This window comes from Lissotriton vulgaris, chromosome 5 (assembly GCF_964263255.1).
Source record: "Lissotriton vulgaris chromosome 5, aLisVul1.2, whole genome shotgun sequence".
Lineage (NCBI taxonomy): Eukaryota > Metazoa > Chordata > Amphibia > Caudata > Salamandridae > Lissotriton > Lissotriton vulgaris.
This window is the reverse complement of record NC_141693.1, coordinates 553,578,448-553,596,387: the sequence shown is the minus strand read 5'-3', so window position 1 is coordinate 553,596,387 and position 17,940 is coordinate 553,578,448. Positions and strand designations below refer to the sequence as shown.

At 42.6% G+C, this 17,940-nt stretch overlaps 1 protein-coding gene across 1 annotated transcript in view; it reads right to left on the bottom strand.

The window, feature by feature from the left end:
• The window catches only part of LOC147711230 (synaptotagmin-15-like), a 780,145-nt gene that overhangs the window by 138,668 nt on the left and 623,537 nt on the right, over positions 1–17,940 (bottom strand). The gene's annotated exons all lie outside the window — the stretch shown is intronic.

Below are 17,940 nucleotides of genomic sequence, written 5' to 3'. Positions count from 1 at the left end.
TGTGTGTAGTATACTTTTATGATTTTAAAATAATCGAATAAAGTATTTTTGACTCTGACTCTCTGCTGCAACACGAAATTAAGTATTGAAATCACTACAAAAATACTTAGCATTGAGTGAACCAGAAAGTACAGATATTGTTAAAACAAATATGTTGGATACGTATTATCCAAAAAGGAGTCCACATCTGGAATACATATGTCTCTATGAAGTACTGCAACATTACGGCTTTAAGAGAAATGTTACAGAAAATATAAATGAAGAAAAATATGCCGTCATTGGATGTGATGGATGTTTGGTAAAACATTAGAAAAGGAAATCTTATCAACCACAGAAAACTCAGTTGCAAAACTCTAGATAAAAGGGAATTGTTCTATTTAGCACTTCTGCAACTCTTCAAGCCTTAGCATAGTGAAATGGAATTACTTGGATATTTTGACTGCTTTGAAGATTCTTTTAATGTAGATAAAGATACCATTCAATGCACAATTTTCCCTACTTATCTACAAATATTAAATGAAGAGATTGAACAAGAAACTACTATGGCAGCTGAAATAGCTAGAGACAGTTCTCAAGATAGTCAAAGTTCTGCTCCGCTAAGAAAAGATCCACTAGACAACCAATTATTGAAAATGAAGAAATAGCCATGAATGAAGTAGAAACGGCAATGCAACAAGCACAACAGGATATTATTGAGTTGGGAAACTTCGAAGAACTAAATATTGAACAAAAGAAATATGTCAGCAAGCGACACAACAGATACAGGATGGTTTACGGCATGAAAAAAAGAATGCCAATGCACATCATTCAAACTTATTTGAATGTACATCAGTGGTCGAGATGGGACAGGAAAAAGTTTTGACCAGTTATCTACACAAAACTACTGAATCACATTTATCCTGTGTTGTAACAGCTCTGACTGGATTGGAAGCACACAACATTAACGTTACATTGATTAATCATGATACCAGTTGAACATGAAAATAAATTGGAATATCACAAGCTATCTGGGGAGTTTCAAGAGTCCTAAAGAAAATTAAACTTCTAATCATTGATGAGGTGAGCATGGTCTCAAACTTAATGCTTCTGTTTGTACACATAAGAATGCTACAGATTTTAAATACAGATTATGATGTTCTATTTGGGGGAAAATATGTAATTGTATTCGGCGACCTACAACAACTTACTCCTGTAAAAGGAGAACCTGTTTTTGAAAACACTTGTCCATGAAGACACTAGGAAATCTTTGGAAAGCATTGGAAAAATGTCAACATTTGGTCTCATTTTGATTATAAAGAACTTATTAAGAATATGCCACAATTAAATGGTGAAGATTTTGGAAACATTCTTCAAGATATAAGACTTGGTGTTTTGAAAAAACAAGGCAAAGAAGCTTTACAAAGTCGGCTTTTAACTAACTTGTTTGCAAATGAAAACATAGCACCTGAAATAATTAACAAAAAAAATGGAGAAAATAGTCCATAGTTTGCCTAATGCCTACACTGCAAGAGTGTTCTACATTCAATCAAATACTTTTGAAATTGGAAAAACAACCAATAGTGAAAATGGGAGCTATAGATAAAATGGAACACAAAGGAGTTACTATTCTTCTCTCAGAGAAATTACAGTCAAAATCGGATTCTTTGGAAATGTTAGTGTCTAGGAAAGCAGGTTTAGAAAAGACTTTATATGTATGTGTAAACTGACAGGTAATTTTACAGCATCATTTGAATGTAGAAGAGGGTGTAGTAAATGGAGCAATGGGAAAAGTTGTTGATTTTGTACATTTTCAAAACAGAGATGAATTTGAATTTTTTAAGATTACATTTGATCAGATTGAAGAGGAAAAACAGATTGGACATTGTGCTGTTCATTTTTTGCTTGTAAAAGATTTGTATATTCATAGAAAACAGTTTCCTCTTTCTTTAGCATATGCAGTAACCATTCATAAATCTCGAAGGTTTAAGTGTCGACAGTGTTTTGGTAAATATTGGAAGTACAGTATTTAAAGATACTGCATATGTTGCATTGTCTCGAGTAAGAACATTAGCTGGTTTGTATTTGATTGATTTTGATGAGAAAAAGATTAGTGCTGATGCAAATTGTGTAAGAGAGTACAATCGGATAAGAAAACTTTATGCTCCTAACTTAGGTGAATATCCTGTATATGATAAATGTGTAGTGTGTCCAAAATGGAAATATGACAAACATTCTATTGAGATTCAAAAAAGAAAACAATTCAAGAGAATAATGAAGCTACAAAGGAAATAAAAATGGACACTGTTGATGATATTGTAGGATACCAGTTAGAAAATAGTACAGGTATCAACTGCTATGCTAATGTAACTGTGAATGTTGTCCTTATTTAGGAGATCTTCATCATAAAATTATGGAAAATTGAGAAAAAAGATTCTGTTCTTTACTACATTATATTTTTTTAAGTTGGTAACTGATGGAACTAAAATCCCTACTGCTTCTGGCATTCAAAATCTTTTAGCTGTATGTACTGGTTCATTGAAATTTACATTGAATATACAAGATGCACAAGAATTTCTTATGTTTATGCTTGGAGTCTTGGAAAATAAAGGAATAGAAATTGAAAATGTATTTGAACTGATTTACAGATGGTATCATAAAAGTGAAGAGTGTTCATTTTCTTCTACCACTGAAATAGACACTGGATGATTCATATACTTGGCGATACCAGATTGTAAATCAGTGTATTTTAACAAATTAGTAAACACAGCAAATCAAGATATGAAATGCTCTCATTCTAAATCAAAAATGTTGTCAACATTATATATAGAAACATTTGGAAAACATGTCATTTAATGCAACAATGTTGTAGGTAAATGGAAGAAAATTGGAAAGCAAAATGTTGTGGCAAGGCAAGTATCAATTTTCAGGAAGAACTTTTAAAGCAGTGGCTACTATTTTCCATGATGGACCTACTACAACATTTGGACACTATACTGTGTATTTAAAGTGCAATAAAGGATGAACACAGAGCAATGATGCACATTTGGAATTCAAATTTAGGTTGCCTTACGAATTACCAAATTCATATCTGATATTATTGAAGCCAAAGTTTTGAAAACATCATTAGGCCCATTGGGAAGATGTGAACACAAATTAACAAGTTCATTTTGGATATTTTCATTGCAAAAGATTTGGAAACATTATTCGGCCTTTTGGGAAGATGTGAACAATTATTGTTTGGATTATTGTTTGTGGTAATTCATATTGCATTTGGAAAATTGTGTTTAGAAACAAATAGTTTATATATTTCTTCTTTATATTATACGAAATGTAAATTAGAGTTTACATTTTACACAATGTACTTGAGAGAAATGTAGTTGAAGAATGTCATTTAGAAACTGTAGATAGGTAAACACATAGTTACATATGATCTAAATAATGCTCAATGCTGATTTGTTTTATTTTTACAATCTTGTTGATTGTTTTGTTCCCCACTGTTGTATGATGATCTACACAAACCACCCTGGTGAATTTCAGTAGAATCTTAGAACAGCAAAAAAGGGAAACTGAAAATGCTATGTAATTCAAAAATTATGTTGTGTTCTTAAAACGATAATATTATATTCATTACAGTTTTTCTTATTTTTTACAGAAGGTAATGGTGAAGTTTGAATAGATTTGAAATTCAGTTTGCAACAAAACTACTGTAAAATAGATCTACTGAGCTTTGTATCTACATTAGTAAAAAAGGTAAGAAAAAATAATTTTGATAAGCATGATAATGTGAAATAATGTTTAGAGACACTTTTACTGCACGCATCCATTCCTTAAAACACTACCCATGTACTCATCTATGCAGTAAGGCACTAATCCCACACTCATTCAATTTAGCTAGACACTATCCATATATTGGTATAATCACCCAGGCACTACCCATGTACTCATGCAATCACTCACACACTACCCATGCGCTCATACATGCACTCAGGCACTTCTGCTGCAATCATGCAATCACCCAGGCCCTACCTATGCAGTCATGTAGTAACCCAGGCACAACCCTTGCACTCATGCAATCACCTAGGCATTACCCATACACTCCTTCAACCACTCAGGCAGTACCCATGCACTTATAAAATCACCTAGGCACTGCCTATGCACTCCTATAATCACCCATGCACTACCCCTGCACTCATGCAATCACCCAAGCATTACACATGCATTCCACAACTTACCCAGCCAATACCCATCCACTTATTAAATCACCCAGGCACTACCTACACACTCATGCAATCACCCAGGCACTACCTACACACTCATGCAATAACCCAGTCACTACCCTTGCACTCCTCCAATCACCTAGCCACTAACCATGCACTTATAAAATTACCCAGGCACTATTCATGCACTTCTCCATGCACCTAGGCATTACCCAAGCATATTTCCAATAACCCAGCCATTACCCATACACTTATAAAAGTACCCAGACACTACCTATGCACTTATGCAATCACCTAGGCACTACTCCTGCATTCCTCCATGTACCTAGATATTATCCATGCAATCCGCCATTCACCCAACCAGTACCCATACACTTAATAAACCACCCAGGTACTACTCATGCACTCCCCCATGCACCCAGGCATTGCCCAGCATTCTTCTAATGTCCCAGCCAGTACCCATACAGTTATAAAATCACACAGGTGCTACCCATGCACTCATACAATCACCCATGCACTATTCCTGCACTCAAGCAATCACCCAGGCACTAACTATCCACTCATGCAATAACACAGGGCCTACCCCTACACTCATGCAATCACTCAGGTATACCCATGCACTACTTCAATCACCCAGCCACTACCCGTGCACTTATATATTCACCCACGTACTATCCTTGCACTCCTCTAATCAGCCAGGCACTACACCTGAAGTCATACAATCACCCAGGCACTACCTATGCACTAATGCAATAACCCAGGCACTACCCTTGCACTCTTCCAATTACCAAGCCACTACCCATGCACTTATAAAATCACCCAGGCACTACTCCAATCACCCAGCCAGTACCCACACAATTATAAAATCAACCAGACACTACCTATGCACTCATGCAATCGACCAGACACTACTCCTTCACTCCTCCATGCACCCAGGCATTACCCATGCACTTCTCTAATCACACAGCCAGTACTTATACACTTATAAAATCACCAAGGCACTACTCGTGCACTCCTCCTGACGTAAATAATTAATTTACTCTCTTAATTTCTATGCAGGTAAGTACTTAATTAATAATAACTCAATCAGAATGAAGGAAAACAGAGTCCGTGGTGTAAGAGTTTCTAAGGGTTTTATTCCTCATAAAGGAATCAGGATATCATGTTCTGACCACCACACAGGGTGTCAGAAGGGATAGATGAGCGCGCTCTCGTTTATTGACAATACATAGCTTATATACTTGATTTACATCATAACATTCAATGTAAGAGGCGTAACAGCTGAGAGAAAACAAGATAACAGTATACACGTGGTATTAGTACATCATCAAGAGGCGTAAACTAGGCGTAAACTAGAGGTGTGTGCTAGAAACGTCACTGATAGGTGACGCAAATGGGTGGCACCAAGGGGTGGTGCTAACAGAATGTTGCAATGTCAGCAGAAATCGGAAGCTTGGATGCGCGCGCAGCTGCATGACGTGTGATTGACGGGGTGCAGGGGACTTGACATTTACACTGACGGAAAGAGACAGAAGTCTGGCATGTCAGATCAACTTGTGCTTCTATCATATCTGATATCTGATGTTTGGGAACTAAGCTATCTGGGCAGAAAGGTCTCTAGAGCAGAAGCTATTCTATACTTGCTGTGAGTGCGTGTATAAGCGCCTGAGTGTCTGTATGAGAAGCGTGGGGGCATGGGGCCTTCCATGGAAGCATGGCAACAGAGGCTATGAATTACTTGCATAGAGACAGGTCGGCCCTTTAGCCCTGCAGCTGAGGAAGGATGTTTACTGAAGCTAGCAGGCTGGAATGTATCTTCGGGGAGGAAAACAGATAACTCGAAGGTTATAGTCAATCTTGGCAGGCAGCAGGCTGAGCTGAGCACGGAGGGCCGCGCTAGAAGTAAGTCAGAGTTCACGGGTACGGGGGCTGCTTGGGCAGGGGCCCTCGCAGTCAGAAGCCAGAAAAGAGGCTCGGTGGCAGAGATTCAGGGCCTACTTTCAGCCAGGCTGAAAAACGTAGGAGTACACTTCAAAAAGACGTTGGCATAGCATACTTAGGAACGGACCATCTAACCCATTCATGGTGGGTCTGAAAGAGGACAAGTTAACGTTGGACGCAAATGTATTTGCGTCTTCATAGCTGGTACAGGAGGGAAGTTACATGCACTTTTAACTCGTACATGGAGTCGGTGGGGTACTCGCTAGGGAACACAACATGGCCAAAATTTATATTACCTCATTCCCTCCTTGTTCCCTACGGACCCTTCATGATATATCGATCCTCATAAATCGATCGGTTTGTTCTTGTAACATTATATGTTCGTCTTTCTTTCTTTGACTGTTTGAGAGGCAACTGGAATGCTCAATGCAGGATGTGGCACACAGTCCACATATCGCTGGCCCACACTGCAGGCACAGGCAGCAGCTGAATACTATAACAAGGCCAATGCCTAGGAAGGATAAGATCTTCCATCCCCAAGCTGTTAACGTAGTCCAGAACCAACCGGACCAAGTCCAGGTGCCTGGATTCTGATGTATCTGATTTGCAATTTTATGTAGACGGGTGATAGCTTGATAGACAGATGGTGCATTTTGTGGAATGAAAACACAGCAACTTGACCCGATGACCTTACAGGCTCCACCTCTATCTGCCAAGATGACGTCAATTACAAGACGATTTTGAAGGACAACAGTCCGTATAGCAGACTGCTCCTCTGTTAAGTTACCTAGAGCGGAGGCAGTTTCATTCACTACTGCTTCAAGAGTTCTTGTTAATCTGCGTATCAATTTACTGTTTTGGACAGGTCCTAGGAAGAAAAAGAATCCTTTATTAAAATCAGTGTACTGTTCCCATGCCGTTTCTGTGTAGTCGACAAGGGGAATATCTCTTTTGGGTCTATTCGGTGCTAGATTCGTATTTCTATGGTAATCAGGGGGAGCTAGAAAAACAGGTGGCAGAAGGAATGCAATGTAACAGGTACCATCCCAATCTGGAGGTAGGCTAATGTATGCGGTATGACCACAAACAAAGTAAGAATGACTGGTAGCTTTAAAGGACTATTTACCATGGTCACTGAACTCGACCACAGTAGTGCATTTGCTATGGCCTACGTGTACTGAACCTTTCTTGCTAACACATAATTCACCTGTGACTGGTAATACTAACATATGGGGCAGAACTGGAGCAGTTTCGGATTCAACAGTAAGGATCATAAGGCTAATTGTATAATTACCTAATCCATATACTTCATTTTCTAGGTCAGTTCCTATTCGAGTGGGAAGTCCCTCTTTATCAGGATAACAGACGTTGAGCAGGACTAAGTTCAAGTTTCCCCAAACCCAGCCCCCATCAAAAACAGCAATATCGGGATCTAAGGAATTAATTATTTTAAACCATGCTCCACAGGAGCCATTGTGAGTGAATGGGTACGGAAAGAGGGGCAGAGCTCCCTTGTAATTCTGGTAGGGAGGGAGTCGGCCACATATCCAACAGTCTGTAGCATTATTTGTCTGATGGGAATGGTGTAACATACTAATGAATGTATTGTTGCGCAGCGCAAGTCTGTAAGAGAGTTCATGTGCAGGAAGTTCACTAAAAGTGTGTTCAGCAGAGACATTGTAAGCAGATTGTTCACGCCTGAAAATAGGCCAATATATAGGTAGCAGAATGCTGGCAATAATAATTAAAATACTTAGAAAAAACATTATTAACAACGTCACTATACAGTGACTACGCAGTGATTTACAGTAGGTACGTTTCTTTTCTTCTCTCTCTCTCTCTCTATCTCGATCTAGGGGATACATGTCAGAAACTATTTAACCGATTCACCTAGGGGAGGACTTAAACAATTAAACTGTCTGACTTGCTAGATCGGAGCTTCATACGGTAAAGTTCTTGAGGAGTCTTTTCTCGTTCGGCAACGGTAAAATCCTTCGTCTCAACGCAGTCTTTGGAGGGGGCGGACGAGTCAGAGTCCTGTTTCAGTCCGTTTTTTAGTTCATTGCATAGTTTGATGTGACTCGTGTGGACCTACCCCTTTCTCCCCTCGATTTTCACAGCGGTCCTGGTGGTAAGCAGAACGGTCTTCGGGGATTTCCAACGGGGCTCCAGCGGACTTTTCCGGTCGAAATTCCGGACGAGTACCAGGTCCCCTGGACGGACCTCATGCGCCTTTACATCGGTATTGTCAGGGAAAGCTGCGGCAACCTGTGAACGACATGATTGGAGTGCAGACATCAAGGAGGCAAGGTAATCTGTCAACATGTTACAATCAACATCAGTGATCTTTTTCGGAATGGGCGTCCCCCACATATTCGGTGGTCTGCCAAAGACCACTTCGTACGGGGATAGCCCTGATCTTGAGTGGGCGACCATTCTCATGTAGAATAGTGCCACGGGCAGGGCGACTATCCAGTCGACTCCTTTTTCCTGACAGATCTTGGCAAGACGGATTTTTAGTGTCTGATTATGCCTTTCTACAAGGCCAGCTGCTTCGGGATGTCGGACACAGTGGAACTTCCACTGATATCCTAGCAAGAGGGAAACTTGTCTCATCAGCTCGGACGAGAACGGCTGTCCGTTATCTGAATACACGACACGGGGCAAGCCGTACCGTGGGAAGAATTCACGAACCAACTGTCTGGCAGTGGTCGGAGCAGTGTAGTCTGGGACTGGGTATGCTTCGGTCCAGCGGGACAGAGCACAAACAATTACAAGGACATACTTAAATCCTCTACAGCTATTCATCTGGATATAATCCATCTGGAGGACTTCAAAAGGGTGATCGGGAGGATGGAATCCACCTTGCTCAACAGGGACGCTTTTACCTGGATTGAACTGACAACAGATCATGCAAGTACGCACTTTCTGTTTTGCTGCTGCTCGTAAGTGTTTGTTGTACCAGAGATTCTGTAAACTGTCTAACATCGCCTTCTCTCCTAGATGGGCCGGGCTATGTGCTGTATTTATCATGACCTGAACCATTGAGTCGGGGAGAAACCATATAGATTTTCCCTTCGTCACCCAACCTTGATCTGTCTGAATCCCTCCAAGTTCAGTCCATTTCTTTATTTCATCTGGAGTAGCATGTGTCTGGATATCAATTACGTCTAGGGCGGGATCTCTAACTGCCATACACTGTGTCTGTACTATTGTTTTTGTCACATCAGTAGTCTGGGTGTGAGTCAGTGCTGTATGTTTTGCTGTCTGGTCTGCCAGGTCGTTACCCTGAGAAACAGAATCTGTGACTTTAGTATGTGCCTTACACTTCATGACTGATATGCCCGAGGGCAAATGTATTGCTTCTAACAGTGCTTGAATGAGGGGGCCATGTTGTATCTTGGCCCCATGGGAAGTCAGAAACCCTCGTTCTTGCCAGAGGACTCCGAAGTCGTGTACAACTCCGAAGGCATAGCGGGAATCTGTGTATATGTTAACATTTCTGTTCTTGGCTAGAATGCAAGCTCGGGTCAGAGCGATGAGCTCTGCTGCTTGAGCAGACAGTGTGTCAATACGATGTGTTTCTTTAATTTCAGTTTCAGTGGTCACGGCATACGCGGCCACTAATTCTCCTGTACTTGTTCTCATGCATGAACCGTCCACATAAAGTGTCAGGTCTGGATTTGTCAATGGGACATCTGTTAAGTCTCGTCTAGGCTTAGTTACTGCATTAATTATTTCTATACAATCATGTGGAGCTGGATCTGTCATAACTGTAGGTAACAGTGTTGCTGGATTCAGGATGCTGCAACGCCTGATTTCTATGTGTGGCTGGAATAGTGTTAATTCATAACCTGTCAGTCGTGCTATAGTTAAGTGTTGAGTCTGGGTTCTGTTTAACAAAACCTCTACAGAATGTGGAACTTGTACTGTTAACTGATGACCCAGAACAATTGAATCGCTCTGTCTGATTGCTAACGCTGTTGCTGCTACTGACTTTAAGCACGCAGGGAGTGCTTGAGCTACTGAATCCAATGTACTAGAAAAATAAGCACAAGGCTTATGTGAACCTGCTTGATCTTGAGTGAGGACAGACAACGCTGTACCATCACGTTCTGTAACAAAAAGTGTAAACGGTTTGTTGTAACATGGTGTTGCTAAAACTGGTGCTTGGCATAAGGCTTTCTTTAAGTCTTCAAAAGCTTGTGTATGTTCCTGAGTCCAAGGGAGGGCATTCGAAGTCGCTGCCTCCTGTGTCGTTAACTGGATGAGTGGTTTAGCTAGAAATGCATACTGGGGAATCCATTGTCTGCAGTACGAGGTGAGGCCTATGAAGGCCCGCACTTCTTTTTGTGTCTGGGGTTGTGGCATATTTGCAATTAACTGAATGCGATCGGGAGTGAGCTGTCTCCCCACTTTGGACAGCAAGTGACCCAAGTACACAACTTGCTGAACACAGAATTGTAGCTTCGAAGGAGACACCTTGTGTCCCTTGTCGGCCAGGAAATGTAAAACTGTCAGTGATGCTTTTTCACATTCGGGCTCACTTCGCGCGGTGATCAGCAGATCATCGACGTATTGTAGTAAAGCGGTGTTAACTGGCATTTGAATACAATCTAGTTGTCTCTTCAGTGCTTGACTATAGATGCTGGGGCTTTCTGTGAATCCTTGAGGTGCGCGCGAAAATTTGAAACTGCGTCCATTTAAACAGAATCCGAAGAGATATTGGCTCTCTGGATCAATAGGCACGCTGAAGAAGGCGTTCTTGAGATCAATTACAGTAAAGAACGTTGCTTCTGAATCAATAGCAGTCAATAGAGATGATATATCGGGGACCACAGGATACTGGGGGATAATGCATTTATTCAATTCTCGAAGATCAATCACCAGCCGATATACTGGCGGGGCATTGGGATCAGTACGTTTAAGAATTGGAATGATGGGTGAATTACAGATATTGGAGTCGGTCTCGACGACCACTCCTTGAGCAATGAGCTCTTCAATGATTTTCAGTAAAGCCACTACAGCATCGGGTGGTAACTTGTATTGTCTGATTCTAGGTAATACAACACCTGCCTTGAGTGTAACGCGGTATGGTGTAATGTGCATACATCCTACATCAGTTGGGCCTTTTGCCCATAGGTAATCAGGTACATTTTTCAATCTGCCGTCAAACTCACGAAGAACGTAATGACCCTTGAAATCCCGCAGAAAGAGTCTGACTCCCTCCGGGGAACAACAAATTATGGCTCCTAGAGCCTTCAGTGTTTTAATTCCTAACAGATTTTCCGGACATGATTTTGTTAGTAACAGGTCTGTAACACGTGATAATGGACCCACAGCCAGGGGAACTGGTTCTGATACTTCATTTACAATAGGCTGTCCTGAAAAACCAAGGGAAACATTTTGTGAGCCTGAGAGGGGTGCCCCTGGAACTTCGTCATGACTTATTGTAGTGCGACTTGCCCCTGTGTCAATTAGAAACTTTCTGTCTTTCCCCAATACTTGACTGTGTACATAAGGACCTTCTTGATCTACAGGAATCTCAATAAGAGGCAGGCCACCTTCCCTCTCTAGGCTGTTTCATGTATATCGGGAATATTCGGGGTAAGCAGACTGGGCATACTGGTACATCTGTTGTGAGACTTGTTGAGTTGCAGCAATGGGCTGTGGCTGTGGTACTGCTACGGTCTGTGCTGTCTGTGCGGATGCATGCATAGGCTGTGTATTCTGTGTAGACTGATGCTGGTTATGGTCTTGTCTAGGCGGATGCGGTCTTTCTTTAGTTTTACCCGTCGCTATGTTATGTTTCAGAACTGGACATTCGTGTATGTAGTGACCTGGCTGCTTACAATAATTGCATGTCCCTTTAACAGGAGCTGCAGTGTGACTTGTCTGGGTCGTACCTTTTCTGTGACTGTCGGATGGGACCGTCTGAGCTACTAACATTTTCATTTTCGTGTCTTTCATACGTTTCTGTTCCTGATCTTGTTCTTCCCTAATTCTATTCTGGTGATATTGTAACATTTGTAACATCTGGGATGGCGTATTTGCTTGCCATGTACTTTCGACTTTATACACTCTATTTTTAACTAACGGTAGGGAATTCTCGACTAACTTTGATACAAAAAGATGTGGGTACGACTCGCTACTTGGCTGGAGGCCACTATTGATAATAAAACATTTCTCGAATCTTGAATAAAAGTCGCTAGTATCTTCATCTTGTTTCTGTTTACAGGACGAGATTGCGTCCCAATCTTCTTTTCTAGTTGTCAATAATCTGGGCAGGACCTGTACTATCAAACCTGGTAATGCTCTAGTTTTGTCCCCAAGGCCTAACCCTGGAACCCGTTTTTTCTCTTCTTCTTCTATTTCTGCCCAGGCAATCTTTGTGTCTCCCACCTCCCATTCCTTTTCCTTCAGTTTCTCGAATATACCCGTAGGCAGTAATACTTTCAACATTTTCATGATATCATCATACGTGTAGTCTCCCATCAGTAACATATCTTTAAGCTCTCTATGAAAACCTGCAGGGTCTTTATCATGGCACGGGACTAATTTCTTCATTTCTAACAGTTCTAATTTAGTCAGAGGCGTGTGTACATACACGCGTTTCAAAACCTTGTCCTCACCCATAACAGGGTGTACTTCTCGTAAGGGGTTCTGACTTTCAATACCACCCCCGCACTGCATATGGTACATTTTCCTCTCTGGAGGTGGGGCGGGAACATATTCAGAGCTTACAAAGGTATCATATCTGCGTCGTTGTTCTAGAATTATTTGAATTAATTTGGTACTTAAGCCTCTCCATCTATCCATCAGTAGTGCTTCTAGTGTCTCGTGTAAGGGACCTGGATCGGAATAATGTTTTCTGTATTTAATGAGAAGGTGCTGAATCATGTATACACCTGCTAATTTCTGTTCGTCGGGGGAGAGGTTCAAAAATGTCTGTGCTACGGTATCATCATTATATATGTCTGCATTCTCGGCCCATGATACAGCTGATCGGGCTAGTTCTTGTTCATCCATAGAATTGAGTACATGGTACCCAACTCGATCTCGAAGCCTTTTATCAGTCTCCTGGAACTGATGCTCAGCAGAATTCGGGTTCGTTAAGGCAGAGAAGAAAACTCTCTTGCTCTCCGGACGGACACCTTTCCTAAGGTAGTTTCCCCTACCTACATATGCTATAATGTCTGTAGACTTTCCTGATGGCATTATCTAAGCACTCTTCCAATCACCCAGCCAGTACCCATGCACTTATAAAATCACCCAGGCACTACCTATGCACTCATGCAATCACCCAGGCACTACTCCTGCAATCTTCCGTGTACACAGACATTACCCACACACTACTCCAATCACCCAGCCAGTACCCAAACTGTTATAAAATCACACAGGCTCTACCTGTGCCTCATGCAATCACCCAGGCCCTACTCCTGCACTCATGCAATCACCCAGGCACTTCCTATCCACTCATGCAATAGCCCAGGCAATACCCCAGCACTCATGCAGTCACCCAGGCACCTGCTATACACTCATGCAATAACCCAGGCACTACTCTTGCACTCTTTAATCACCCAGGCACTACCTATGCACTCCTCCAATCACCCAGACACTACCCCCATACACTCATGCAATCACAGAAACACTATCAGTGCACTCCTCCAATCAGCCAGCCAGTACTCATGCACTTATAAAATTACCCAGGGCCTACCTATGCACTCCTCCAATCACCCAGACACTACCCCTACACTCATGCAACTACCCAGACATTACCCGGCACTCATGCAATCACACAGACATTACCCCTGTACTCATGCAATCACCTAGGCATTACCCATGCACTCCTTCAATCACTCAGGTAGTACCCATGCACTCATAAAATCACCCAGGTACTACCTATGCACTCCTTTAATCACCCAGGCACTACCCCTGCACTCATGCAATCACCGAAGCACTAACCATGCAGTCTGTCTTCCAATCATCCAGGTTCTACCTATACACTCTTCTAATCACCCTGGCACTACCCCTGCACTCATGCAATCACCCAGGCATTACCCATGTACTCATTCAATCACCCAGGCAGTACCCATCCCCTCCTCCAATCATCCAGACATTAACCATGTACACATTCAATCACCCAAGCAATACTCATGCACTCCTTCAATCACTCAGGCAGTACCCATGTACTTCCCTAATCACCCACACATTATCCCTTCAACTCATGCAATCACATAGACATTACCCATGCACTCCTTCAATCACCCAGCCACTACCCATGCACTTATATAATCACCCAGGCACTACCCTTGCACTGCTCTGATCACCCAGGCACTACCCTTGTACTCATGCAATCACCCAGTCAGTACCCATGCACTTTTCCAATCACCCAGGCACTACACATGCACTCATACAACCACACATGCACTTCTCCATATATTACACTTGCCGTAATTCATAAAACACATACAAATTTGTCTATTTTCAACCAAATCCGCGGTTCAATTAAGAACCATTTTTTCTTTTTTCAACTCTTTTTTGTATTTTTTGGGTGGTTTTTAAAAAAAAATGAAAAAATCAACAGAATGAAAGGCCAAAACGTTTAAAACATTTTGCAATTAGGAAGTCATTGTTAAAATAAAAAAATTAAAAAATGTAACAATGGTAGTTTTTAACAGCAACCACGATAGCAGCCACTGATTGCCCTCCATAGGAAAGAACGTTTTTACATTTTATACAACGCTGCTCCAGTCCAGCGAATTCAGGTGCAAAGTGGGGTTTTGCAGTAGTGAAAGAACCAGATGACATACTTGGCCCTGCAACTTGGTTGTCTTGAGATGCCTGTTTTTGAAGGCCTCAACCATGTTGTTCTCTCGCAATACACTGTGGATGTATCGTTTGGAGGTGTTTTAGCATTGAAAATGTCCCACATGAGTATTTCTTTTCTAATCGACGTGAGAGGACCTTGTCGCAGATTGTGCACATCACCTTACATGCGTTCACTTTCTAGTCACCAGCAGGAATGGAGAAAAAGGACCACACAATACTCTTGTATCTTTCCTTTACTGGTACTTCCAACTCTTCTTCTTCTGCAGGATCAGAAGTAGCCATTTTCTGTTGATGTCAAAAAAACACAAAAAAATACAGAAAAGAAGAAAGAAAACACAAGAGCTGTGTCTCTGCAGATGTTGTTGAAAGAATGAAAAATTTGGGTGGGGTCCTGCAAGTTCTATAATCAATCAATCAGGGGGTTTATAAAGTACGCTTCTTACCCAATTGGTTCTCAAGGTGCTGGGGGGGTGCAGCACTAGATCATTCGAAAAGCCAAGTTTTGAGGTTCTTCCTGAAGGAGTGCAGAGAGGGGGAGCATCTGATGTTGACTGGAAGATCGTTCCAAGTCTTTGCTGCGACGTAGGAGAAGGCTCTTCCGCCTGCTCTAGTTCTGCAGATGCATGGGGTCTCTGTCAGGGTGAGGTCGGCGGAGCGGAGGTTCCATCTGGGTATGTGGAAGGAGACTCTTTCAGTGAGGTATTTGATCCGATGTGATGGGATTTGTAGGCATGGGTGAGTAGCTTGAAGGTCACTCTCTTCTTGATGGCGAGCCAGTGGAGGTCTCATAGGTGCTTGGTCATATACTCGTGTCGTGGGTTCCGAATACGAGTCTGGCTGCAGTGCTATGGATGGTTTGGAGCTTGTGTTGCAGGTTTTTGTTGATTCCGGAGTAGAGGGCGTTACCGTAGTCTAGTCTGCTAATAACGGGTGCCTGGGTGATGGTCTTTCTGTATTTGTGGGGGATCCACTTGAAGTTCTTGCGGAGGAAGCGGACGGAGTTGAAGCAGGTAGATGCGACGGCTTTGATCTGGCGGGTCATGGTGAGGGAAGAGTTTAGAATGATGCAGAGGTTCCGGGTGTGGTCCGTCCGGGTGGGTGGGTTTCCAAGGGCAGGGGGCCACCAGGAGCTGTCCCACGCAGTGGGACAGCTCCTGGTGTCCCTGGGGTCCAACTAGACCACCAGGTACCTCCAGTAAGTGCCACAGAGCTGCGTTGCAGAGAGGTGTAAAAAGGGGTGTGGCCTGGACCACCTCTCTGCAACGCAGCCCTATGGCGCTTACTGGAGGTACCTGGTAGGATAGTTGTCCCCCAGGGAACCCCTAGTATTGAAGGGGAATTATTTCCCCAACTTAAAACGCGCTACAGGGCGTGTTTGCAGAGTGTTGCTGGGAGGGGGCGGGGCCTAAACGATGCCAGTCTTTTTTATTTGTAAAGAAGGGGAGCTGTGTGGCCCCCCCTTCCTTTCCTATTTTATGGGCCCTAGGGACCCCATCCCCCCCGGGCCTGACCCCTATTTTTTTATTTATTTAAAAAATCAAAGGGGGGGGGGCGTAGCCCCCCCTCCCAAGGCCATATTAGGCCCCAGGGACCCCATCCCCCGGGCCGGCCTTTGCTTGATTTTATTGATTTAAAAAAAATGTATTATTGGGGAGGGGGGCTGCGTATAAGCATATAAAGGGTGATAAGACTTTAGTTACATTAAAAATAATTTGTTGATGGTACCATACTAATTTTAGGAATTGTGCTGTGTTCGAAGGTGATTTTGTCCTGTGAAAAAGCCTTCTGCTGGGATGTCATGAATCATGTTTGAGATAAAACTATTTTCTCATACTTTTTTCCACAGAGGTTTGGAAGGTGAACAAGAAGCTAAAATGAGAGCATATTTTCTGTAAATTTAGATTATCTGTAGCGATTACGTGGTAAAGGGGGCTGATGCCCTATCATGCACGAAAAGTGCACTGTAAGTCATTTCAGCCTGGAAAAACGGGAAGCGTCCCTAAGACTACAGCTACCAGAATGCCTTGGGGCCTTTTCAACCGACATAAGCCCCTCCTTTACAGGGGAAAGGTGCTTGTCAATTAACCTGCTTCCAGAGAGGAATGGCGGATGGTGATCCCCGCCGGATTCCAGCGTGAAGATTCAAGCCTCGTTAAAGAATTCCAGCTTTCTTGTTCTGGACCTGGTGAAACCCTGACCTCCGGTAATCGGAGCGTGTTCAAGACAATCGTCACGTATTACTGTGGAAGGAGAGCGGGCTCGCCTCCCTCACATCACTCCTTTTCCTGGAGATTTGTAAATTCCTGTGGAAAGAGAAGCTGCGATGCATTTAAACGTGCGGAGACGCGTTTCAATGGCACGTGAGTGAAAAAAAGAAAGCATTTTACTGAGTACAGCGTCTGAGAGCAAGACGCGTCCGGTGCATTTGCTTTCAGTATTAGTGGAGGGATTATTGCTGAGGAATTCCTTTGTCTTTTTTTTGGTCACAGCTTATTTTCGTTTCCTTTGGAGCATGTTTTGAAAGAGCAAAGCGATTGCTCTGAATTACGGACACGAAGTAGTACGCCTTGTTAAAGGGGAAGACGAAAACCCTTTTTCTAGTGACTTTTTATTGTTTAGGTGTTTGGCAGCATTATAAGACTGTGCACCTTTTGGGGAAGTATTGTTTGCTGACATTAACCCTCGGAAATTGGGCAGAAGCTATCTCTGATCTCTTGATTAGAAATTACTTACAGAATACGAATTATTGCAGCTGGCTGTGGGACTTTGGTGAGTTGGAGGAGGGGACGAACATACTTTGTATAGATAGTACAAGTGAACAGAGAGTAATATTCTGCTTTGTCGCCCTTTTATGCAGCGTTGAAGGCCTTTCTGACACAGCGCAGAGTGTATACCACGCCCTTGAGAGGAACACAGAAACCACAGCCTCTTTATTATTTTATCCACTTCCCCTTTTCCGCCGGGGCACGAA